Consider the following 12,393-nt stretch of genomic DNA (forward strand, 5'->3'; position numbering starts at 1 on the left):
TCAGCAGCTAGCGCACCATAGGGCATTATATGCTTTGTCACAAAGGTCCCCAAGGGAATAAAGCAGATTTGATAATAGAAGGAAATTGGAAAGATGTTTAAATTTGAATCATAAAAGTTTAATTGTGACTTTGCTGTCCCTTTAATGTGTTTCTAATGACTTGTTTTACCGGTGTATAAAATAATATAAAGTGTATGGGAAATGTCTCCTTTAGCTTTATTTTTATGTAAAATAACTGTTTGCTGTTTGTAATTTATTTTCATTATTAAATTGTACACAGCCTTTTAAATGACCTGAGGCTCCGGCTCCTACTTAGCATATGCAGGAGATCACATTATATAAAAATATGAGTCTGTTATTGGCTGATAGCTGTCACATGGTACAGGGGCAGAACTACATTTACCAGAAAACAATCTACTGCTCTTTTTAAAGTGATGGTAAAGTTGCGCAGTGGTCAAACTGGCATTTGCTAGCAGTAGGGAAAAAAATATTACTTTCATTCATCATTTTTTTTTTTTATCAATGACATTAAAGTTCTTACAGTTTTAATATTTAATTCCTAGTGTCCCGTATTCCACCCAGCTCTGTGTCATAGATTTTCCTTCCGTGACATTTTCTTATACTCCAGTTGAAATCCTGGCCGTTACGTGACCAGGACTTTAGCTAATCAAACCACTTTATAGCGCATGCGCAAGCTATTTTGCAGCCTTGCAAAGTAAAAGCACGCTCCCTGTAAAGCATGCGCGTCGATCATACTAGGGAATCCCATCTAATACTTTATATTTTGATTTATATTTTGAATGCTTGTTTGGACAAGGGGATCACGATCGCAGCGCAACAATATGCAACACATCTCTCTAGCACAATAGTAAACAATGAATAGCATGCTTCATTGTTTACATTGTGACTGAGAGATTAGACTTGCGCATGCGCAAAGCTTACTGTCTTGGGAGTGAGCCTAGATGCTGACGTAGAGAGCAGGTGGGGCCGCTCTCTACATTATACATATACGAGAGCAGGAAGTACAACGGGGGAGGAGCAAGGTACAGTAACACAGATTTTTTAGATTAGTAATTTATTATTTAGAAAGTATACAAAAAACAAAACAAGCTTAGCGACTTTGTTCATAAACATATAGGCTACCTAGATAAGCGCACAAAACGTTGCAACTTTACCATCACTTTAAATTCATAGTAAGTTTTGTTGCATTGTATTTTTATTATGCATCTGTTGATTTTGTAATTCTGTATTTTATGGTCCTTCTAAATAGACTGAATTTGCCAAAAGAACATCTCATATTATCACTCTATGTAAACACAAAAAATCTTTATTTTCTTAACTCTATCCAAGATAACAATTGAAATGAACATTTATGTGCCTATCTCTCCCACACCCCCTTGCATTGTGATTTAAGACAACTCAGTACTAGTGATGTCGCGAATAGTTCACCGGCGAATAGTTCCCGGCGAACATAGCTTGTTCGCCGTGGCGGGCGAACATATGCAATGTTCGATCCGCCCCCTATTCGTCATCATTGAGTAAACTTTGACCCTGTATCTCACAGTCTGCAGACACATTTCAGCCAATCAGCAGCAGACACTCCCTCCCACACCCTCCCAGCTCCTGGACAGCAGCCATTTTAGATTCATTCTGATCCTGCATTCTTAGTGAGAGAAGGGATAGTATAGCTGCTGCTGATTTTATAGGGAAATTGATAGCTAGGCTAGTGTATTCAGTGTCCACTACAGTCCTGAAGGACTCATCTGACAGCACCCCAAAAAGCCCTTTTTAGGGCTAGAACATGTTTGGTTTTTTTTGCCTGTGCAATTTTGACTGTGAAACATCAGTCTGCTAGTGTAATCTAATTGCAGTTGCCTGCCTGCAGTGCCACCACTCATCTGTTGTAACAGTAGTGTAAATTTAAAAAAAAAAACTTTTTTGACTGTGAAACATCAGTCTGCTAGTGTAATCTAATTGCAGTTGCCTGCCTGCCTGCCAGCGTGTGTGCCAGGCCCACTTGCTAAGTGCCACCACTCATATCTGTTGTAACAGTAGTGTAAATTAAAAAAAAAAAAAAATTGACTGTGAAACATCAGTCTGCTAGTGTAATCTAATTGCAGTTGCCTGCCAGCATGTGTGCCAGGCCCACTTGCCAACTAGTGCCACCACTCATATATGTTGTAACAGTAGTGTAAATTTTTTTTACAAAATTTTTTTGACTGTGAAACATCAGTCTGCTAGTGCAATCTAATTGCAGTTGCCTGCCTGCCCGCATGTGTGCCAGGCCCACTTGCCAACTGGTGCCTCCACTCATATCTGTTGTAACAGTAGTGTAGATTTTGTAAAAAAAAAAACTTTATATACTGTGAAACATCAGTCTGCTAGTGTAATCTAACTGCAGTTGCCTGCCTGCCAGCGTGTGTGCCAGGCCCACTTGCTAAGTGCCACCACTCATATCTGTTGTAACAGTAGTGTAAATTTAAAAAAAAAAACTTTTTTGACTGTGAAACATCAGTCTGCTAGTGTAATCTAATTGCAGTTGCCTGTCTGCCTGCGTGTGTGCCAGGCCCACTTGCTAAGTGCCACCACTCATATCTGTTGTAACAGTAGTGCAAAAATTTTTTACAAAAACTTTTTTGACTGTGAAACATCAGTCTGCTAGTGTAATCTAATTGCAGTTGCCTGCCTGCTAGCGTGTGTGCCAGGCCCACTTGCCAACTAGTGCCACCACTAATATCTGTTTTAACAGTAGTGTAAATTTTAAAAAAAAACTTTTTTGACTGTGAAACATCAGTCTGCTAGTGTAATCTAATTGCAGTTGCCTGCATGCCAGCGTGTGTGCCAGGCCCACTTGCCAACTAGTGCCACCACTCATATCTGTTGTAACAGTAGTGTAAATTTTAAAAAAAAACTTTTTTGACTGTGAAACATCAGTCTGCTAGTGTAATCTAATTGCAGTTGCCTGTCTGCCTGCGTGTGTGCCAGGCCCACTTGCTAAGTGCCACCACTCATATCTGTTGTAACAGTAGTGCAAATTTTTTTTACAAAAACTTTTTTGACTGTGAAACATCAGTCTGCTAGTGTAATCTAATTGCAGTTGCCTGCCTGCTAGCGTGTGTGCCAGGCCCACTTGCCAACTAGTGCCCCCACTAATATATGGTGTAACAGTGGTGTAAATAATTAAAAAAAAAAAAAAAATGTCTGTGAAACATCAGTCTGCTAGTGTAATCTAATTGCAGTTGCCTGCCTGCTAGCGTGTGTGCCAGGCCCACTTGCCCAGTGCCACCACTCATATCTGGTGTAACAGTAGTGTAAATAATTAAAAAAAAAAAAACTTTTTTGACTGTGAAACATCAGTCTGCTAGTGTAATTCTAATTGCATTTGCCTGCCTGCCAACGTGTGTGCCCGACCCACTTGCCCAGTGCCACCACTCATATCTGGTGTAACAGTAGTGTAAATAATTAAAAAAAAAAAAAACCTTTTTTGACTGTGAAACATCAGTCTGCTAGTGTAATCTAATTGCAGTTGCCTGCCTGCTAGCGTGTGTGCCAGGCCCACTTGCCCAGTGCCACCACTCATATCTGGTGTAACAGTAGTGTAAATAATTAAAAAAAAAAAAACTTTTTTGACTGTGAAACATCAGTCTGCTAGTGTAATTCTAATTGCATTTGCCTGCCTGCCAACGTGTGTGCCCGACCCACTTGCCCAGTGCCACCACTCATATCTGGTGTAACAGTAGTGTAAATAATAAAAAAAAAAAAAAACCTTTTTTGACTGTGAAACATCAGTCTGCTAGTGTAATCTAATTGCAGTTGCCTGCCTGCTAGCGTGTGCGCAAGGCCCACTTGCCCAGTGCCACCACTCATATCTGGTGTAACAGTAGTGTAAATTTAAAAAAAAAAAAAATTGACTGTGAAACATCAGTCTGCTAGTGTAATCTAATTGCAGTTGCCTGCCAGCATGTGTGCCAGGCCCACTTGCCAACTAGTGCCACCACTCATATATGTTGTAACAGTAGTGTAAATTTTTTTTACAAAATTTTTTTGACTGTGAAACATCAGTCTGCTAGTGCAATCTAATTGCAGTTGCCTGCCTGCCCGCATGTGTGCCAGGCCCACTTGCCAACTGGTGCCTCCACTCATATCTGTTGTAACAGTAGTGTAGATTTTGTAAAAAAAAAAACTTTATATACTGTGAAACATCAGTCTGCTAGTGTAATCTAACTGCAGTTGCCTGCCTGCCAGCGTGTGTGCCAGGCCCACTTGCTAAGTGCCACCACTCATATCTGTTGTAACAGTAGTGTAAATTTAAAAAAAAAAACTTTTTTGACTGTGAAACATCAGTCTGCTAGTGTAATCTAATTGCAGTTGCCTGTCTGCCTGCGTGTGTGCCAGGCCCACTTGCTAAGTGCCACCACTCATATCTGTTGTAACAGTAGTGCAAAAATTTTTTACAAAAACTTTTTTGACTGTGAAACATCAGTCTGCTAGTGTAATCTAATTGCAGTTGCCTGCCTGCTAGCGTGTGTGCCAGGCCCACTTGCCAACTAGTGCCACCACTAATATCTGTTTTAACAGTAGTGTAAATTTAAAAAAAAAACTTTTTTGACTGTGAAACATCAGTCTGCTAGTGTAATCTAATTGCAGTTGCCTGCATGCCAGCGTGTGTGCCAGGCCCACTTGCCAACTAGTGCCACCACTCATATCTGTTGTAACAGTAGTGTAAATTTAAAAAAAAAACTTTTTTGACTGTGAAACATCAGTCTGCTAGTGTAATCTAATTGCAGTTGCCTGTCTGCCTGCGTGTGTGCCAGGCCCACTTGCTAAGTGCCACCACTCATATCTGTTGTAACAGTAGTGCAAATTTTTTTTACAAAAACTTTTTTGACTGTGAAACATCAGTCTGCTAGTGTAATCTAATTGCAGTTGCCTGCCTGCTAGCGTGTGTGCCAGGCCCACTTGCCAACTAGTGCCCCCACTAATATATGGTGTAACAGTGGTGTAAATAATTAAAAAAAAAAAAAAAATGTCTGTGAAACATCAGTCTGCTAGTGTAATCTAATTGCAGTTGCCTGCCTGCTAGCGTGTGTGCCAGGCCCACTTGCCCAGTGCCACCACTCATATCTGGTGTAACAGTAGTGTAAATAATTAAAAAAAAAAAAACTTTTTTGACTGTGAAACATCAGTCTGCTAGTGTAATTCTAATTGCATTTGCCTGCCTGCCAACGTGTGTGCCCGACCCACTTGCCCAGTGCCACCACTCATATCTGGTGTAACAGTAGTGTAAATAATTAAAAAAAAACAAAACCTTTTTTGACTGTGAAACATCAGTCTGCTAGTGTAATCTAATTGCAGTTGCCTGCCTGCTAGCGTGTGCGCAAGGCCCACTTGCCCAGTGCCACCACTCATATCTGGTGTAACAATAGTGTAAATAATTAAAAAAAAAAAAAAACTTTTTTGACTGTGAAACATCAGTCTGCTTGTGTAATCTAATTGCATTTGCCTGCCAGCGTGTGTGCCAGGCTCACAGCGTATACTGTGCCCACTTGCCCAGTGGCACCACTCATATCTTGTTTAATAGTAGTGTAAGTGTACATTTAAAAAAATAAAAACTTTTTGGACTGTCAAATATCAGTCTGCTTTTTTGTGTCAGGCACACAGCGTATACTGTGCCCACTTGCCCAGTGCCACCACTCATATCTTGTTTAATAGTAGTGTAAGTGTACATTTAAAAAAAAATGACAGGCAGAGGCAGGCCACCCCGCAGGTGCCGTCGTGGTCATGGTGCTGTGATTCCCTTTGGCCATAGAATAATGCCCAGTGTTCAGAGGCCACGTCCCATGATTTCGAAAAGTTCTGAGGAGGACATAGTTGACTTTTTAACACAGGACACCCAATATTCTATAGCTTCCGCTCCGAACCTTGACGCACCATCCTCCTCCAGCTTATCTTAGGGCACCTCTCAAGTTACCACCACTCACCCGCCTGCCGCCACCACCAACACTAGCACCACAGCCGGTTCACTTGATGTGTCAGGAGTTTTTTACACATCAGTTGGAAGAAATGAGTGATGTGCAACCATCATTGACAGAGGATGTAGATAACAGTGATATGTCTCAGTCAGGCAGCATTACAGACATGGACGTACGGTGTGATGATGATGATGTTGTACCCGCTGCTGCTTCCTTTGTTGATTTGTCAGATACAAGTGAAGCGGTTGATGATGACGATGCGTCCATGGATGTCACGTGGGTGCCCGCTAGAAGAGAAGAACAGGGGGAAAGTTCAGATGGGGAGACAGAGAGGAGGAGGAGACGAGTTGTAAGCAGGGGGAGGTCATCGCAAGGAGCTAGTGGCACAGTCAGACAGCATGCATCGGCACCCGGGGTGTTAGCCAGACGGCACGCCAATCAACGTATGCTGTTGCCACCAACAGAATGCCGTCATCGCAGAGCTCAGCAGTGTGGTATTTTTTTTTTGTGTGTCTGCCTCTGACAACAGCGATTTGCAACCTGTGCCAAAAGAAACTGAGTTGTGGGAAGTACAACACCCACCTAGGTACAACTGCTTTGCGAAGGCACATGATCGCACATCACAAACGCCTATGGGATCAACACATGAGTAGAAGCAGCACACAAACTCAAAGCCGCCATCCTCCTCCTGGTCCAGCATCTTCAGCCACGTCAACCACTGCTGTCCTCCTTGCCCCCTCTCAACCATCCGCCACTCCGTCTCTCTTCCGGAGCAGTTCCTGCTCATCTGCCCACAGTGAGGTGTCTGCCAAGGACATGTTTGAGCGTAAGAAGCCAATGTCACAAAGTCACCCCCTTGCCCCTTGTCTGAACTCTTAGCCCGCCAGCTTTTACCATACAAGCTGGTGGAGTCTGAGGTGTTTAAAAAATTTGTAGCTATTGGGACACTGCAGTGGAAGTTACCCGGCCGAAATTTCTTTTCACAAAAGGCAATCCCCAAAATGTACTCGATTGTGCGAAACAAAGTAATGGCATGTCTGGCACACAGTGTTGGGGCAAGGGTCCATATGACCACTGATAGCTGATCTGCAAAGCATGGTCAGGGCAGGTATATCACCTACACTGCGCATTGGGTAAACCTGCTGACGGCTGCCAAGCATGGAATGCGTGGCTATGCAGAGGAGGAGTTGGTGACAAAGCCACAACTTGCAGGCAGGCCTGCTGCCACCTCCTCTACTCCTATTCCATCCTCTTCCATAACCTCCTCGGCTGAGTCCTCTTCTGCTGCTGTGTCTTGCTCCACATCAACGGCACCCCCCCAGCTCCGCAGGTACTATTCCACATCCCGGATATGGCAGTGTCACGCCGTCTTGTGGTTGACTTGTCTGAAAGCAGATAGTCACACCGGACCAGCACTCCTGTCCGCCCTGAACGCACAGGAGGATCAGTGGCTGACTCCGCACCAACTGGAGATCGGCAAAGTGGTTTCTGACAATGGAAGTAATTTGGTGGCGGCATTGAAATTGGGCAAGTTGACACATGTGCCGTGCATGGCACAAGTGTGTAATCTGATTGTACAATGCTTTGTGCATAAGTACCCAGGCTTACAGGATGTCCTGAAGCAGGCCAGGAAGATGTGTGGCCATTTGAGGCGTTACTACACGGCCATGGCACACTTTCTCTTGTTAAGTGTGTTCAGTCCACGGGTCATCCATTACTTATGGGATATATTCTCCTTCCCAACAGGAAGTTGCAAGAGGATCACCCAAGCAGAGCTGCTATATAGCTCCTCCCCTCACATGTCATATCCAGTCATTCTCTTGCAACCCTCAACAAAGAAGGAGGTCGCGAGAGGTGTTGGAGTTTTTACTTAATTATTCTTCAATCAAAAGTTTGTTATTTTAAATGGCACCGGAGTGTGCTGTTTTTCTATCTCAGGCAGTAGTTGGAAGAAGAAACTGCCTGCGTTTTTTATGATCTTAGCAGGCGTAACTAAGATCCACTCGCTGTCCTCGACATTCTGAGGAGTGGGGTAACTTCAGAAAATGGGAATAGCATGCGGGGTCCCCCGCAAATGAGGTATGTGCAGTACAATATTTTCTGGGAATGGAATTGACTAAGAAAACACTGCTGTTACCCGTATGATGTAAGTACAGCCTTAAATGCAGTAGTAGTGACTGGTATCAGGCTGATAAATGTATGCACAGTAGAGTTATTTTCTAGGGACTAGAATTTGACTGAGAAAATACTGTTAATACTGAAATAATGCTTAAGCCTTATCTGCAGTGGAAGCGACTGGTAGCAGGCTTAGTGATAACTTTGCATGACACTGAAAAAAGTTTGTTTTTAAAACGTTTACTGGCATGTTATTCGTTTTGTGAGGTACTTTGGTGATAAATCCTTTTGGGCATGATTTTTTCCACATGGCTAACGTATATTTCTGCATAGAAACTGTTATATCAGGTCTCCCACTGGAGTGGGAGGGGCCTTTTTTAGCGCCTTGTTGCGCAGTTAAAATTCTAGCACAGTCTTCCTGCTTCTTCCTCCTTGATCCAGGACGTCTCTAGAGAGCTCAGGGGTCTTCAAAATTCATTTTTGAGGGAGGTAATCAGTCACAGCAGACCTGTGACAGTGTGTTTGACTGTGATAAAAGCGTTAAATCTTAATTTGATATCCGTTTTTGGGTACTGAGGGGTTAATCATCCTTTTGCTAATGGGTGCAATCCTCTGCTAATTAATACATTTAAAGAATTGTTGACTATAACTGAATTAGTTCTTTGTTATTCAACTGTGTTTTTTAGAAGCGCTGCAGCGTTTTTTATATTGCTTGTAAACTTATTGAAAGTAATTTCCAAGCTTGCTAGCTTCATTGCTAGTCTGTTTAAACATGTCTGATACAGAGGAATCTGCTTGTTCATTATGTTTAAAAGCCGATGTGGAGCCCAATAGAAATATGTGTACCAATTGTATTGATTTTACTTTGAAAAAGAGTCAATCTGTACCGATAAAGAAATTATCACCAGACAACGAGGGGGAAGTTATGCCGTCTAACTCTCCTCACGTGTCAGTACCTTTGTCTCCCGCTCGGGAGGTGCGTGAGATTGAGGCGCCAAGTACATCAAGGCCCTTACAAATCACTTTACATGATATGGCTAATGTTATGAAAGAAGTATTATACAATATGCCCGAGTTAAGAGGCAAGCGCGACAGCTCTGGGTTAAGGACAGAGCGCGCCGATGACACGAGAGCCATGTCTGATACTGCGTCACAATTTGCAGAACATGAGGACGGAGAGCTTCATTCTGTGGGTGACGGTTCTGATTCGGGGAGACCGGATTCAGAAATTTCAAATTTTAAATTTAAGCTGGAGAACCTCTGCGTGTTGCTAGGGGAGGTGTTAGTGGCTCTGAATGATTGTGACACGGTGGCAATCCCAGAGAAATTATGTAGGCTGGATAAATACTATGCGGTACCGGTGTGTACTGACGTTTTTCCTATACCAAAGAGGCTTACAGAGATTATTAGCAAGGAGTGGGATAGACCCGGTGTGCCTTTTTCCCCTCCTCCGATATTTAGAAAAATGTTCCCTATAGACGCCACCACACGAGACTTATGGCAGACGGTCCCTAAGGTGGAGGGAGCAGTTTCTACTTTAGCCAAGCGTACCACTATCCCGGTGGAGGATAGCTGTGCTTTCTCAGATCCAATGGATAAAAAATTAGAGGGTTACCTTAAGAAAATGTTTGTTCAACAAGGTTTTATATTACAGCCTCTTGCATGCATTGCTCCTGTCACTGCTGCAGTGGCATTCTGGTTTGACTCTCTGGAAGAGGCGATTCGCACAGCACCATTGGATGAGTCTTTGAGCAAGATTAGAACCCTTAAGCTGGCTAATGCGTTTGTTTCGGATGCCGTAGTGCATTTAACCAAACTTACGGCTAAGAATTCCGGATTCGCAATACAGGCGTGCAGAGCGCTATGGCTTAAATCCTGGTCAGCAGATGTAACTTCTAAATCTAAACTACTAAACATTCCTTTCAAAGGGCAGACCTTATTCGGGCCCGGCTTGAAGGAAATTATTGCTGACATTACTGGAGGTAAGGGCCACACCCTTCCTCAGGACAGGGCCAAATCAAAGGCCAAACAGTCTAATTTTCGTGCCTTTCGTAATTTCAAGGCTGGAGCAGCATCAACTTCCTCCACTCCAAAACAGGAAGGAACTACTGCTCGTTACAGACAGGGTTGGAAAGGCAACCAGTCATGGAACAAGGGCAAGCAGGCCAGAAAGCCTACTTCCGCCCCTAAGACAGCATGAAGACAGGGCCCCCTTTCCGGAGATGGATCTAGTGGGGGGCAGACTTTCTCTCTTCGCCCAGGCTTGGGCAAGAGATGTACAGGATCCCTGGACGTTGGAGATTATATCTCAGGGATACCTTCTGGATTTCAAAACTTCTCCTCCACAAGGGAGGTTTCATCTGTCAAGGTTATCAACAAACCTAGTAAAGAAAGAGGCATTTCTACAATGTGTACAAGACCTCTTAGTGATGGGAGTGATCCACCCAGTTCCGCGAACGGAACAGGGGCAAGGGTTTTATTCAAATCTGTTTGTGGTTCCCAAAAAAGAGGGAACCTTCAGACCAATCTTAGACTTAAAAATCTTAAACAAATTCCTAAGGGTTCCATCGTTCAAGATGGAAACCATTCGGACCATCCTACCCATGATCCAAGAGGGTCAATATATGACCACAGTGGACTTAAAGGATGCCTACCTTCACATACCGATTCACAAAGATCATTATCGGTACCTAAGGTTTGCCTTTCTAGACAGGCATTACCAGTTTGTAGCTCTTCCCTTCGGGTTAGCTACGGCCCCGAGAATTTTTACAAAGGTTCTGGGCTCACTTCTGGCGGTGCTAAGACCACGAGGCATAGCGGTGGCTCCGTACCTAGACGACATTCTGATACAAGCGTCAAGTTTTCAAATTGACAAGTCTCATACAGAGATAGTCCTGGCATTTCTGAGGTCGCATGGGTGGAAAGTGAACGTGGAAAAGAGTTCTCTGTTACCACTCACAAGGGTCCCTTTTCTAGGGACTCTTATAGATTCTGTAGAGATGAAGATTTACCTGATGGAGTCCAGGTTATCAAAGATTCTCAATGCTTGCCGTGTCCTTCACTCCATTCCAAGCCCATCAGTAGCTCAGTGCATGGAAGTAATCGGCTTAATGGTCGCGGCAATGGACATAGTGCCATTTGCGCGCCTACATCTCAGACCGCTGCAACTATGCATGCTAAGTCAATGGAACGGGGATTACTCAGATCTGTCCCCTTTGCTAAATCTGGACCAGGAGACCAGAGATTCTCTTCTCTGGTGTTTGTCACGGGTTCATCTGTCCAAAGGAATGACTTTTCGCAGACCAGATTGGACGATTGTAACAACAGATGCCAGCCTACTAGGCTGGGGAGCAGTCTGGAACTCCCTGAAGGCTCAGGGATCGTGGACTCAGGAGGAGAAACTCCTCCCGATAAACATTCTAGAATTAAGAGCAATATTCAATGCTCTTCTAGCTTGGCCTCAGTTAGCAACACTGAGGTTCATCAGATTTCAGTCAGACAACATCACGACTGTGGCTTACATCAATCATCAAGGGGGAACCAGGAGTTCCCTAGCGATGTTGGAAGTCACTCTTGCCACCTGTCAGCGATCTACATCCCAGGCGTGGAGAACTGGGAGGCGGATTTTCTAAGTCGCCAGACTTTTCATCCGGGGGAGTGGGAACTTCACCCGGAGGTATTTGCTCAACTGATTCGTCGTTGGGGCAAACCGGATCTGGATCTCATGGCATCTCGCCAGAACGCCAAGCTTCCTTGTTACGGATCCAGGTCCAGGGACCCGGGAGCGGTGCTGGTAGATGCACTAGCAGCCCCTTGGGTTTTCAACATAGCTTATGTGTTTCCACCTCTTCCGTTGCTACATCGGCTGATTGCCAGGATCAAACAGGAGAGAGCATCGGTAATTCTTATAGCGCCTGCGTGGCCACGCAGGACCTGGTATGCAGACCTAGTGGACATGTCGTCCTGTCCACCATGGTCTCTACCCCTGAGGCAGGACCTTCTAATTCAGGGTCCTTTCAACCATCCAAACCTAATTTCTCTGAGGCTGACTGCTTGGAAATTGAACGCTTGATTCTATCAAAGCGTGGGTTTTCGGATTCGGTTATTGATACATTAATACAGGCTCGGAAACCTGTTACCAGATAAATTTACCACAAGATATGGCGTAAATATTTATATTGGTGTGAATCCAAGAGTTACTCATGGAGTAAGGTTAGGATTCCTAGGATATTGTCTTTTCTACAAGAGGGTTTAGAAAAGGGCTTATCCGCTAGTTCACTAAAGGGACAGATTTCTGCTCTGTCTA

This window comes from Bombina bombina, chromosome 5, assembly GCF_027579735.1.
Source record: "Bombina bombina isolate aBomBom1 chromosome 5, aBomBom1.pri, whole genome shotgun sequence".
Classification (NCBI taxonomy): domain Eukaryota; kingdom Metazoa; phylum Chordata; class Amphibia; order Anura; family Bombinatoridae; genus Bombina; species Bombina bombina.